Below are 13,085 nucleotides of genomic sequence, written 5' to 3' on the forward strand. Positions count from 1 at the left end.
AAAGATATATGGACAAAGGGAAACTAATTCATAAAACAAAAAGACTTCTCTTTTTATATTTGTAAGTGAAATAAAGTAAATTTATGTTGTGTCAAGTCATTTTAGACAAAGTGAATTGGGAAAGAAGTGAAAGTAAATGATCACTTCACAGATGCCTGAAGTTCACATGAAGTACTAAGATTGTGTGAGAGCATACTGAAAATCACCCTGAGTTCTGTTAAATGTTTTTGCTAGCATATTAAAAATAAATAAAAACCTGTCAAGAATGTTTGTTAAGTGGAACTCTGATATTCATGATCTTCCCACTGGGTTTAAATATCACTCTCTATTTCTGAGGTGCTCAGTTATTATATAAGCAGCACATTAATAGAAAGACATTTCTTTAACCATTCAATTTTTGTGCCTGAAATCTTACATTTAAAAAAAAATCTTAAAGATAATGTTTTAGTAGTAAACACCACAGGTTTTTTCTAAATTAAGATAAATAAATCTAAATAAGCCATGGCCATGGTGTTCTGTGTATAATAATAACATACAAAATAATGCCATGCAAATATATAGGTTTTTGAAAGCCCATGTTTCTTGCTTCCCAGAAAAGAAAGATTAACATAATGTATTTCTTTAAAAAACTAAAAACAACAACCAACTAAACTGGAACTTAAAAAGAAATCCCAAATAAATCATAAATAATTATATCCATTGCTTACGGATTACCTTTATGAATTACCTTTTGCTCATCCAAATCTGAAAATGTTGAGTAACACTTGCCTAAGAATTTTATTTTTGTAAATGTTTATTTTTGAGAGCGAGAGAGAGAGAGAGAGAGAGGCGCGCAGGCACAGAATCCAAAGCAGGCTCCAGGCTCTGAGCTATCAGCATAGAGACAGAAGTGGGGCTCAAACTCATGAACTGTGAGATCATGACCTGAGGCAGTCAGACACCTAACCGACTGAGTCACCCAGGCACCCCTTCCCTGAGAATTTTAAAAGAAGTAGTTTCTTTAGTTTTTATTTTCATTCTATTTAGTTAACTTACAGTGTTATGTTAGTTTCAGGTGTACAATATAGTGATCCAATGATTCCATACATTACTCAGTGTTCATCACAGTAAGTGCCCTCCTTAATCCCTATTACGCTTTATCCCATCTGCCCACCTAACTTCCCTCTAGTAACCACCAAAGTGTTCTTTAGAGGTTACAACTCTGTTTTTGATTTGTTTCTTTCTCTCTTTTTTCCCTTTGCTCATTTGTTTTGTTTCTTAAATTCCACATATGAGTGAAAGCCCATGGTATTTGTCTTTCTCTAACTTATTTCGCTTAGCATTATACTTTCTAGCTCCATCCATGTCATTGCAAATGGCAAGGCTTCATTCTTTTATATGGCCGAATAATATTCTGTGTGTGTGTGTGTGTGTGTGTGTGTGTATGTATATACACCTAATTATACACACACACACACACACACACACACACACACACACACACACTCCTTCCTTATCCATTCATCAGCTGATGTATACTGGGGCTGCTTCCATATCTTGGCTATTGTATACAATCTGCTATAAATGTAGGGGTGAATGTATCCCTTTGAATTAGTGTTTTTGCATTCTTTAGGAAAATACCCAGTAGTGTGATTACTGGATCATAGGTAGTTCTATTTTTAACTTTTTGAGAAACCTCCATACTGTTTTCCAGAGTGGCTGCATCAATTTGTATTTCCACTAACAGTGCAAGAGGGTTTCCCTTTCTCCACATCCTTGCCAATACTTGTCATTGCTTGTGTTGTTGATTTTACCCATTTGACAGGTATGAGGTGATATCTCATTGTAGTTTTGATTTACATTTTCCTGATGGCTAGTGATGATGAACATCTTTTCATGTGTCTTTTGGTCATCTGTATATTTTCTTCGGAGAAATGTCTGTTCATATCCTCTGCCCATTTTTAATTGGATTATTTGGTTTTGGGGTGTTGAGTTGTATAATTTTTTTATATATTTTGGATACTAACTCTTTATTGGATATGTCATTTGCAAATATCTTCTCCCATTCCATAGATTGCCCTTTAGTTTTGTTGGTTGTTTCCTTTGCTATGCAAAAGGTGTTTTTGTTTGTTTGTTTTCCTTTTTTTTCCTGATATAGTCCCAAGAGCTTATATTTGCTTTTGTTTCCCTGGCCTCAGGAGACATATCTACAAAAAAGTTACTTTGGCTGATGTCAAAGAAATTACTGCCTGTGTTCTCTTCTAAGATTTTATGGTTTATTTATTTATGGTTTCAAGTCTCACATTTAGGTCTTTCATCCATTTTGATTGTACTTTTGCATATGGTATAAGAAAGTGTCCCAGTTTCTTTCTTTTTTTAGGCTGCTGTCCAGTTTTCCCACCACCATTTATTGAAGAGATTGTCTTTTTCCGGTTAGATATTCTTTCCTGCTTTGCCAAAGAATAATTGACCATATAGATTTGGGTTCATTTCTGAGTCTTCTCTTCTGTTCCATCGTTTTTGTGCAAGTTCCATACTCTCTTCATGACTAGAGCTTTGCAATATAACTTGAAGTCTGGAATTGTGATGTCTCCAGCTTTGCTTTTCATTTTCAAGATTGCTTTGGCTATTCGGGGTCTTTTGTGGTCCCATACAAATTTTAGGATTCTTTGTTTTAGTTCTGTGAAAAAGGATGTTCATATTTTGTTAGGGATTGCAGTACATGTGTAGGTTGCTTTGGGTAGTATAAACGTTTTGACAATATTTGTTCTCCCAGTCCATGAGCATGGAATGTTTTTCTACTTTTTTGTGTCTTTAATTTCTTTCATCAATGTTTTCTAGTTTTCAGAGTATACCTCTTTCACCTCTTTGGTTAGGTTTATTCTGTGTATCTTATTTTTGGTACAATTGTAAATGGGATTTTTTCTTAATTTAACAGAACTAACTTTGAAGCTAGTCACAGGATTCTTTGTTTACAAAAATCTAATTTGACCTAAAAGCGTTTGTTCAGTCAATGATTTCAGCAAATTTTACTGGTTTATGTTGCAGAAAAATTATTTTATGACAGTGTTTTTGAAATTTTTACATTAAACTTTAAAGTCACTTCAGTATTTCTAAGTATTGAATATTGAGTACTCTGAATTTCAAAGAATTCTTTTGTTATTTCTCTTGATTGTTCATCTGGAGTTTCTTACTCTTTCTTGTCATTCACGACATGGTTGTTTTTGAAGATACAATCCTTTCTTTAGACAGAAAAATGTAGTTTTCCTAAGAAAAATTATAGATTTAGCATATTTCAGACTCAATTTTAACATTATAAAATTTAAACTGGTTGGATCTTGATCTCATTCTTTTTTACTGAAATATTTGGTTTATAACATTAAGGTAAAACACAGTTGTGTTATTCTACACAATAAGTTTAAATTCGTAATATTGATTACACCCCAAATTTAAACTGCTAAATAATATTTACTATTTCTTTGTGCTTCTAATTTATTTCAAAGTCATTTAAAGTAATTTACTTCTGTATGTGGCTATGTCTCCACCTTGATATAAAGTTGAGTTTCTTTACTTACTTTTTTCAATTTTTTTTTTTTTGGTGAAGGGGGCTTTTGTAAATTAAAATTTTCTTTGTGAATATGTAAAATATTTATATATTTTCTAAACCAAAACTACAGTAACAGGGTGTGTTTCGAAAAGGCACCCTTCCATCATTGCCTCTTCACCCTGTTCCTTTTCTTATCCATAGATAACAATTTTTATTAAATTACAAGTTCAGTGAAAGGTTTTTCTTTATCTCTTAGTTTCAATTTACTTATGTTTTTCTTGGGATTTTACAGAGGAATAAATTTAATATTAGCCTGAGTTGGTGAAGAAATTGTTAGGACTAAACAAACCCCTTTTACTGAAGTTGAAAGTTTTCAGATGAAATGGTTTCCATATAGGCCAGTGTTTTTCTTTTTTTCTCCTCTCCCTGCTTGTCCATCAGGCCTTTCTAGATTAGATGAGTGGTTTTTTTGCTTCTATTCTTCTTCATATATATTAGCTGTTGCTACTGGAAGGTGTTCACTTCATTTATATTAGGGACAGAAATCCTTTCAACAGGAAACATGACTGAGAATAGCTGTGTGATTCCATTTACCATGTGAGTATAACCCCACAAACTAGACTTCACCTTGCTATTCTCCTCACCATTGGTCATGATGGTACCTTGATCAACAAATTTCTCTTAGTTTGTGTTTTAGAGTCCTCCAGAGAAATAAAGCCATAGTGGATTTATATAAAGAGATTGTAATAATTTAGCTCATGCTTTTATGGAGCCTGAGAAGTCCCATGATCTGTTATCTGCAAGATGGAAACCCCACAAAGCCATTGGTGTAATCCCAGTCCTATTCTCAAGGCCTAAAAACCTGCAAATCTCAGTTCAAGGGCAGGAGACTGATATCCTGGCTCAGGAAGGCATGAAGGAAGCAAAAAGGGTTGAATTCCTCCTTCATAAACCTTTTTGTTCTATTGGAGCCCTCACAGATTGGATGATACTCACCCACATTAGGGAAGACTATCTATTTTAATGAGTCTACTCATTCAAATGGTAATCTTACTCAGAAATACTCAAAGTCACAACCAAGAATATTGTTTAATCTGGACATCCATTTCCCTTGTCAAAGTTGACACATAAAATTAACCATCACAATTTATCTGCTTCCTCACTCTAGACTCAGCTTTATAAATGCAGGGGCCATCTTTAATGTCTTCCTCATTCTGTTCCTTTTGTCATACAACGATCTCCTTCACACTGAAATTCAAATACTTTCTTGGGAGTAAGCAGCTAATATTAAATATACAAACTCCTTATGAAGAAGTATGAAGATATAGGAGATGAACAATATAGCAAAAATATGATTTTTATGTTACTCTTATATGCATCATTTTACCTTAAGTATATATATACCTGAGGCATACCCATATCCCTATACTTTTGGCAACAATCCCACTTTCATAAAACTTACTCATTTCTTTTCTAAAAATCTATTTCTTTCCCAGTTTTTGAAATTTTGCTTATTAGAATCATGAGTTTCTCAAGTTACAGAGTTTCCCACATCCAGTTATTTACCAAGTGATACTGATTCTATTTTCAGATTATCTCTTCAATCATTTTTTTCTTTATGTATGCCTGTTTCCCCTGACTTAGTTTGGATATCAATTCTCTTTCCAAATTTTTTGTCCAATCTCCCTGTAGTGGCCTGTTTTGTTCTTCCATACACCATAATGAAGCTTGGATTTCTTTGTATAAAATATATCTTTCATATCACTCTTTGGTTAAGAAAAAGTATGCTTTTTAACACATAGGATTATGTCTAATATCTTTAAATTGGAAGTTAAATCTTTCAGATTTTGTCCCTATCTACTTTTTCAGTTATTTTCTATTTTGTAACCTATGTTCCAAGCTTTGTAAATCTCTATTAATTTCCTCTATATATGATGATCTTACCTGATTCTTTGCCTTTAAGTCTATACTTTCTTCTGTTTGAAAAACCCTATGTTGCTCTCTGCCTAAAAGATATCTACTTATTTTTCAATTTCGAAGTAAATTATTATATTCTACTTTGATGATGTCAGATCCTACAGAGAATTAGTTGCCTCATTTTCTCTAACAATGATATAAACAAGAATGATTAGACTTTTATGTGCCATTTTCTTTCCATTGTGTTTTTATCAAATTCTTAAAACCACTCTTTTTCAGGTGATAAATCTGAGGTTCAGAACCATTACTTAATTCAGCCAAGAGAATATAAGCTCAGTCCCTACTACTTAATGAATCCTTTAAAAAGCACCTCAATGAGTGTATTTGTAAATAATTCTTCATATTTAGATACACATTAATTCTCACCATACTGTTTATTTAACTCTCTTGCTTCTCATCTGTTTGCTTATCTCCCTGAGAAGACCTTCATCCTCATTACTTTTTTTACTTTATTTCCACTCTAATTTCTCTGAGATAACCTGAAAAGGAACAGACCTTCTCCTTTTATTTATTTATTACTCTTAAGCATATCCAGCATGAGTTCTTTGTGTCCATAAGCAGTATATGTTTCCCAGTCTGTAGTTGTCATTAATTACCCTGTCCAATTCTTGGTCTTCTATTTTCCACCTACTCTTGGCTTCCAGGATCTGAGTTCTGATCTCTTGCTTGAGTTAGAGTTACATCCCTTCTGTCTCTCTTGATTTCTTATTTACTTTATATTAGTAAGTGTATAGGCTACATACGTATGGCTAAGGATGTAGTAAGAATGAGACCTAGACATCCTGGGTGACTCGGTTAAGCTTCTGACTTTGGCTCAGGTTATGATCTCGCAGTTCATGAGTTCAAGCCCTACTTTAGGCTCTCTGATGTTAGCACAGAGCCAAATGAACCCACTTCGGATCCTTTTCCCCCTCTCTCACTGTCCCTTCCCCGCTTGCATGCATGTGTGCGCGCTCTCTCTCTCTCTCTCTCTCTCTCTCTCTCTCTCTCTCTCAAAAATAAATAAACATTTTTAAAAATATCATTCAGTACCCAAGATCCTTTATAAATCTGCCCATACTCCAAGGTATTGTCCTGATCTGCACGGTCCAAGACAAAGTACTACCAGGTCTGTATTCTAACATTTTTTTCCAGGGGAAATAGTGCAATGCAATGATACATCAAAAGTTGCACATACCGCCTCTGTTCATATACCATTAGTGTGGACACAGTCATATGACCATATCAAACTGAAAGAGAGGTTGTAAAATACAGTCAGCAGGTAGAGCGTCTGAAGGAGGAAAAGAGAATAGAAACTTAAAATTGGTTACTAGTGTGCACTACATTTATCTATTATTTATTGTGAAACCGTGCTAATTTAACATATATATATGTTTATTTCATAGAAAATTCTACACTTGAACTAGAAAGTCCTCAGTTTGAATCCTAGCACAACCATGAAACTCTTTGTACTTTGGAAATGACATTTTCTGTGCTATATTTTTTATGGCCGAAACTAGTTTGTAGAAATGTTATCCATATACATTAAGTTAATCTTAATGTATTATCCACTGCATACTTCAGAAACATCATGCATGGTGACCAGAGAAACTACCCTTAACGTTATGTTCATTCATTTTCCCAACAACTCATTTTTATTAAAGAGACTATCCTTTATCGTTAAAAGGGAAAGTGATTGAAAATAATAATGAGAAATGTTTTCTTACTAAAAAGAAGAAAGAATGGATATTGCAATAACGTTTAAAGAAAGAAATCCAAAATTACCGCTATTCGCATGACCATATGATCTCTCCCATAGACTTGTTCTGTGATCTTGAGCTTTTTTTGTCTGTCCTCTCTTGGCCTCAGTTTTCTTATTTACGTAAACTTGATCTCCAAGTTTCTTTCCTTTACTAATGTTGCTGATTCTCTTTAGTTAAAAATATGTATTTATTAAACATTTTATATGTGTAAGAGACTATATGGCATTTTTATTGCAAGGCAGTTTGATGATGATGATGAACTGTTGAATAAAACAGACCTATATTCCTCTGCTGAGAAGCTTACATTCTAATAAGATTGGTAATAAAAATTAAGGGAAAATAATGATGGGGTAATTAATATCAGAAGACATGAAAGCCAGGCTTAGAAGAAAGAAAATGGATATATTTTTACAAATCTATGGTTTTCAGTAACATAAACTGTAATATACATAGTTTCTCATATAGTTATATATATTTATGTATATAGTTTATTAGGTATATATTATCTTGGGATAATGTATAATTAAAACACAGCTTACATGTATCCCTAATGAATTTACTCAGCCTACTTTATCCCACTTCTACTCCTTCACCTACCTAAAAAACACATTACATAATTTATGTGGAGTAGTATAGAACTCAAACATAATCTCCTGCATCTTCTTACTCTAGATGACTTTCTATAAAAGTGCTCAATGACACCCAGACAGATATTACATTTAAGCTTATTTTTTTTAATTTTTTCTTTTTTTTTACATTTAAGTTTATTAATGATGATATTAAGCAGTCTTTTGATACTGAATGATACTAGAAATAAAATGATTATTCTCTATTGAGGCTACATTCTGCCTATAAAAGTATTTCATCTATGAAAACACTTTGCCTCTATAGCATCATTGGAGGATATTAGTCATGTATGCCAGTAAAAAGGTCATAGCACAATAAATTTTAAATACACATGTTAAGTATAATTTGACACGGTTCAATATCCTAAAATATGCATTTTGTTATATCTTTATTCCAAGGCACATCTCCAGCTTTGAATTACTAACTGAATAAGTGAAAAATTATTAACTGCCATGTAGTCCTTTTCAATTAATCCACATTAACTTTCTAACCTTAACGTCCATTGAGAGGTACCCAGGTATACGTTTTCTGTTTGTCACTTAATCTTAGTATCTCATCTCTAAATTTGCTTATCATAATCACAAAAACTAATCTTTATGGAACTCCATGTGTGCGTGCTAGCTACAGTGATAAATTATTTTTTAATCCTCATCTAACTCGATGAGCTAGGTTGTTGTATTATAGTCACTTAATTATGACCAGAAAGTTAACCCAAATTAATGGTTATCATTATACAGAATAACTATTTCTAAGTCTATTTGACAATGCTTAAAATGCAAGATTTCTCTAAGAAGCATAGTGCTAACATTATTCTGTTGGTTTTTTTTTCTAAGTATAGAGGACCTTCTGCTAATTCAACAAGGCTGTTATATATTACCTTTCCCCCAATTCTGTTATATTCATGTATATATGAATATACACACAAAAGCATTCATTTAAAGTCAGTATACTACATCTATTACTTACATATAGAATATTTTCTAGTGATAAGTCCTAAGAAATTCTTAAGCACCCAAATAGCTTAGAGTTAAGACCACCAGCTTTTAGCAGTAAAACACCAGTTGAGTGAATTCTGTCCAGTTTTATTTTTGGTTACTTTCTTCTTTTAAATGTTGACTTGTGTTATCTGTGTAGATATTCATTGTAGATTATTGGGAAAGTACAGAAAACTATTAGTTAAGACGCGGTCAATGCTCTTTGAGAACTGATAGTGGTGTCTTAAACAATGTAATAATCATACTCGTCTTTTCTAAAAATTCTGAAATGCCAGATAAGTCAGAGGGAAAGAGGTATCTTCTATACTGTTAGGCTATCATCCCCTAGGTTGTTGCTGTCACCATGTCTCATCTAAATAAGACTGAATGTCAGAAAACATACTTGAATGGGTAGCATTTTCTTTTCAGGAATTATTAGACAGTGACTTTCACCATCTGCTGCTATCTTACTGGACAAAACATGGCAATTTTGAACTTACCAGAGTCTTGCTAATGTGGTGTTTAAGTAGATGGTCATGCATCCAGCTAAAATTATCAATGTTCTAGTATTTAAAAAAAGAAAAGGAGACTGGGTATTGGGATCAGTAACCACTAAAGAAAAGTATCTCTCTGAGATTTTTAATGTTAATTTTGGATTAGTGTGATTAATGATGAACTAAATGTATGGAACGTTAATTATTCCACAGTGTGGAGGTTTTAAGCTAGATCCCCAAAAATGCAAATTCTGGGTCAAAATATGGCAAACAAACCAAAAAAGTTAAAATCATGCCTAAATATGTCTCATAAAGATAGTACTAGTTTATGCTTAAACATAATTTATGCCTGAAAACTATGATATATTCCAGGATTTATTTATAACTTTGCAAGTGTGATAGACAAAATACTTTAAAACTGCACATTAGTGTCACTTTTAAGCATGATATATTTCTAAGTGAATTGGCCAATTTCGTTTGCTCTACACATTGTCTCCTTATGCATCTTCTTATTTTATGTAGAATCTAATGTTTCTTATGGAAACTTCATATATATCGCGGATAGTAACACTTCACTAATAATGTTATTTTTAAATATTTTCCTAGTTTGATCTTTACTTCTTGTTTATTAACTTACTGCTTTTCTATGTTTTAGAACTTTAAAAGCTATGTTTTCAGTACTCAAATCCATCAATAATATTTTTCAAGTGTCTTATCCTCAGTTATATTGAGATGTAATTGACATATCACCACATAAGTAAAGTGTACAGCATAATGATTTCACTTACCATTTCACATACCATGAAATGATTACTACAGTAAGTTAACTCTGATCACCTCATATAGATACAGGGGGAAAAAAAGAAAATACATTTATTTTTCCTGGTGATGAGAACATTGAGGATTTACTCTCAACAACTTTTATATATGCCGAACAACTTTTACATATGCCAAACAGCAGTGTTAACTATAGTCATCATGTTGTACATTACATCCCTAGTACTTGTAACTGAAAATTTGACCACCTTCCTCCATTTCCCCCTTCCCCACCCCTATTTCTGGTAATCACAGATCTGATGTTTTCTATGAATTTGTGTTATCTGTTTATCTATTTATTTATTTTTAAATTTCTAACACAGAAGTGAGAGCATACAGTATTGGTCCCATCCTCCCTCTCTCTCTCTCTCTCTCTCTCTCTCTCTCTCTCTCTCTCTCTCTCTTTCTTTTCTAGAAGTTTGTACCTCTTAGTCCCCTTCACATATTTTGCTCACCTTCAGCATCTCCCAGCTGTGGTAACCAACCAACACTTTGTTCTCTATAAGTTTGCTTTATTTTGGTTGTTTGTCTTGTTTAGATTCCACATATAAGTATTTGTCTTTTTCAGATTTATTTCACTTAGCATAATACTCTGTAAGTCCATCCATGATGTCACAAATGGCAACATTTCTTTCTTCTTTAATGCTGAGTAATATTCTGAGGCACAGGAATCCCTTGAAGATGCTACAAGTTCAGTTCCAGACCACAGCAATAAAGTGATCTTTACAACAAATATTTTTTCTGGTTCCCAATACATATATGAAAGTTCTGTTTCTACTGTAGACTAGTAAGTGTGCAATAACATTATGTCAAAAAAAATGTATGTACCTTAATGAAAAAATACTTTATTGCTAAAAAATGGTAACCATCATCTGAACTTTCAGCAAATCATAATCATTGATCATAGATCACCATTACAAATATAACAATGAAAAAGTTTGAAATATTACAAGAATTATCAAAATATGACAGACATGGAGTGAGCAAATGCTGAGAACAAAATGGGACTGATAGACTTGCTTGAGAGTTGCCATAAATCTTCAATTCGTAGAGAAGGCAGTATCTACAAAGTGCAATAAAGTGAGTACAATAAAATGAAGTATGTCCAGTGAAAGAATGCATATATACATACATAAATACATACATATGTACATCATCTTTATTCACTTATCAATGGACACTTAGGTTACTTTTATGTCTTAGCTATTGTAAATAATGCTGCAATATATATATATAGATATAGATATAGATATAGATGTAGATATAGATACAGATTGATATATATATATTGATATATATTGATATATATATATATTGATATATATTGAATTGATATTTTTGTTTTCTTCAGATAAATACCCAAAAGTAGAATTGCTTGAACATATGATAGTTGGCTCACGTCATTTCATGGCTTGTAAGTTCGAGCCCCACATTGGGCTCTGTGCTGAGAGCTCACAGCCAGGAGCCTCTTTCAGATTCTGTGTCTCCCTCACTCGCTGCCCCTCCCCCACTCACTCTCTTGTCTCTCTTTGTCTCTCTCTCTCAAATTTACTTTATTAATAAAATTTAAAAAATTTGATTCACTAAAACAGCAGACCTTTGGAAATCTCTATTTACAAGTCAGAGAGAGAAGAATCGAAATCCAATACAGTGTCTTAGCACAGGCTGCTATAACAAAATGCCATGGGCTAGGTGTCCTAAATAGCAGACATTTATTTCTTACAGTTCTGGATGTAAGTCTGACCTGAGATCAGAATGCCAACATCATTAAATTATGGTGAAGTCATCTGTCTTGCAGATGGCTGCTTTCTTGGTGTATCCTCAAACGGTGCAGAAATAGAAGAGAGAAGAAAGAAAGCAGATTATCTGGTCTATTCTTTTTGGGCACTAATCTCATCCTGAGGACTGTATCCTCATGACCTCATCTAAACCTTATTACCTTCCAAAGGTCCCACCTCCAAATACTATCACATTGGGAGTGAAGACTTCACCATGTGAATTTTCGGGAAACACAGTCATTAACTAGCAGAAAATGTACTCAAAATATAATTCTTCCAAAGATTACATATCAGTTACTATGGCTAAAAATGTAAATGGCCTCAAGCCCAGGACCTGGACATGTTAGATTGCCAGGGTTTGAGCCCAGGCTGAGGGTGGCTGGATACCTCAGGCCCGGGGAGTTCTGGATCAGTGCCTGCGGGGCTGGCTGTAAGTACACCCAGCCGAGGGGCTCACCGAGACCCAGGAGGTTCAGGGAGCATTAGTGATCTATGTGTGTTTTTCCAAGGCACCTAATAAAAAACTTCTTCACAAAATGGTTAATATGATTAAGTGAAACAGAAAATGGCAAGCACGTGTCTGTATTAGAGCTCCTTGGCAACATTCTTATCATCCCTCAAGCCACCCTTGGTGGGAGAATAAAAGGCAGAAACATGCAGTATCACTCTAACTCTGGAAAAGCAGAAGGGTTAAAACTTTATCCGCAAGTTGTGACTCTGTGTGAAAAGGAATTAGCTGCTAACAGCAAGACAGCTGAAGCCACGGTTGTGGCAGGAACAGGATACTTACCTGAACAAACAGGAGTTATAAAGCTGGATACCAGTGGACCATATACACACCTAGTTTAGTTTTGAAAAACTAAGTTAGCTTCTGCAATTTTTGTTTTAAATTTTTTTAACATTTATTTATTTTTGAGACAGAGAGAGACAGAGCATGAACAGGGGAGGGTCAGAGAGAGAGGGAGACACAGAATCTGAAACAGGCTCCAGGCTCCAAGCAGTCAGCACAGAGCCCGACGCCGCGGGGCTTGAACTCACGGACTGCGAGATCATGACCTGAGCCGAAGTCGGACGCTCAACTGACTGAGCCACCCAGGTGCCCCTGCAATTGTTTTCTGGTAGAAAATGATCTCAACTCTAATTATTTTCTT

The 13,085-nt window shown here is 33.9% G+C and overlaps 1 pseudogene; it reads left to right on the forward strand.

Moving 5' to 3' along the window:
• LOC102958653 overlaps positions 1-12,783 on the forward strand; it is a 37,584-nt pseudogene extending 24,801 nt beyond the window's left edge.
• The last annotated feature ends 302 nt before the right edge of the window (positions 12,784-13,085 follow it).

This window comes from Panthera tigris, chromosome B1, assembly GCF_018350195.1.
Source record: "Panthera tigris isolate Pti1 chromosome B1, P.tigris_Pti1_mat1.1, whole genome shotgun sequence".
In the NCBI taxonomy this organism is placed as follows: Eukaryota; Metazoa; Chordata; class Mammalia; order Carnivora; family Felidae; genus Panthera; species Panthera tigris.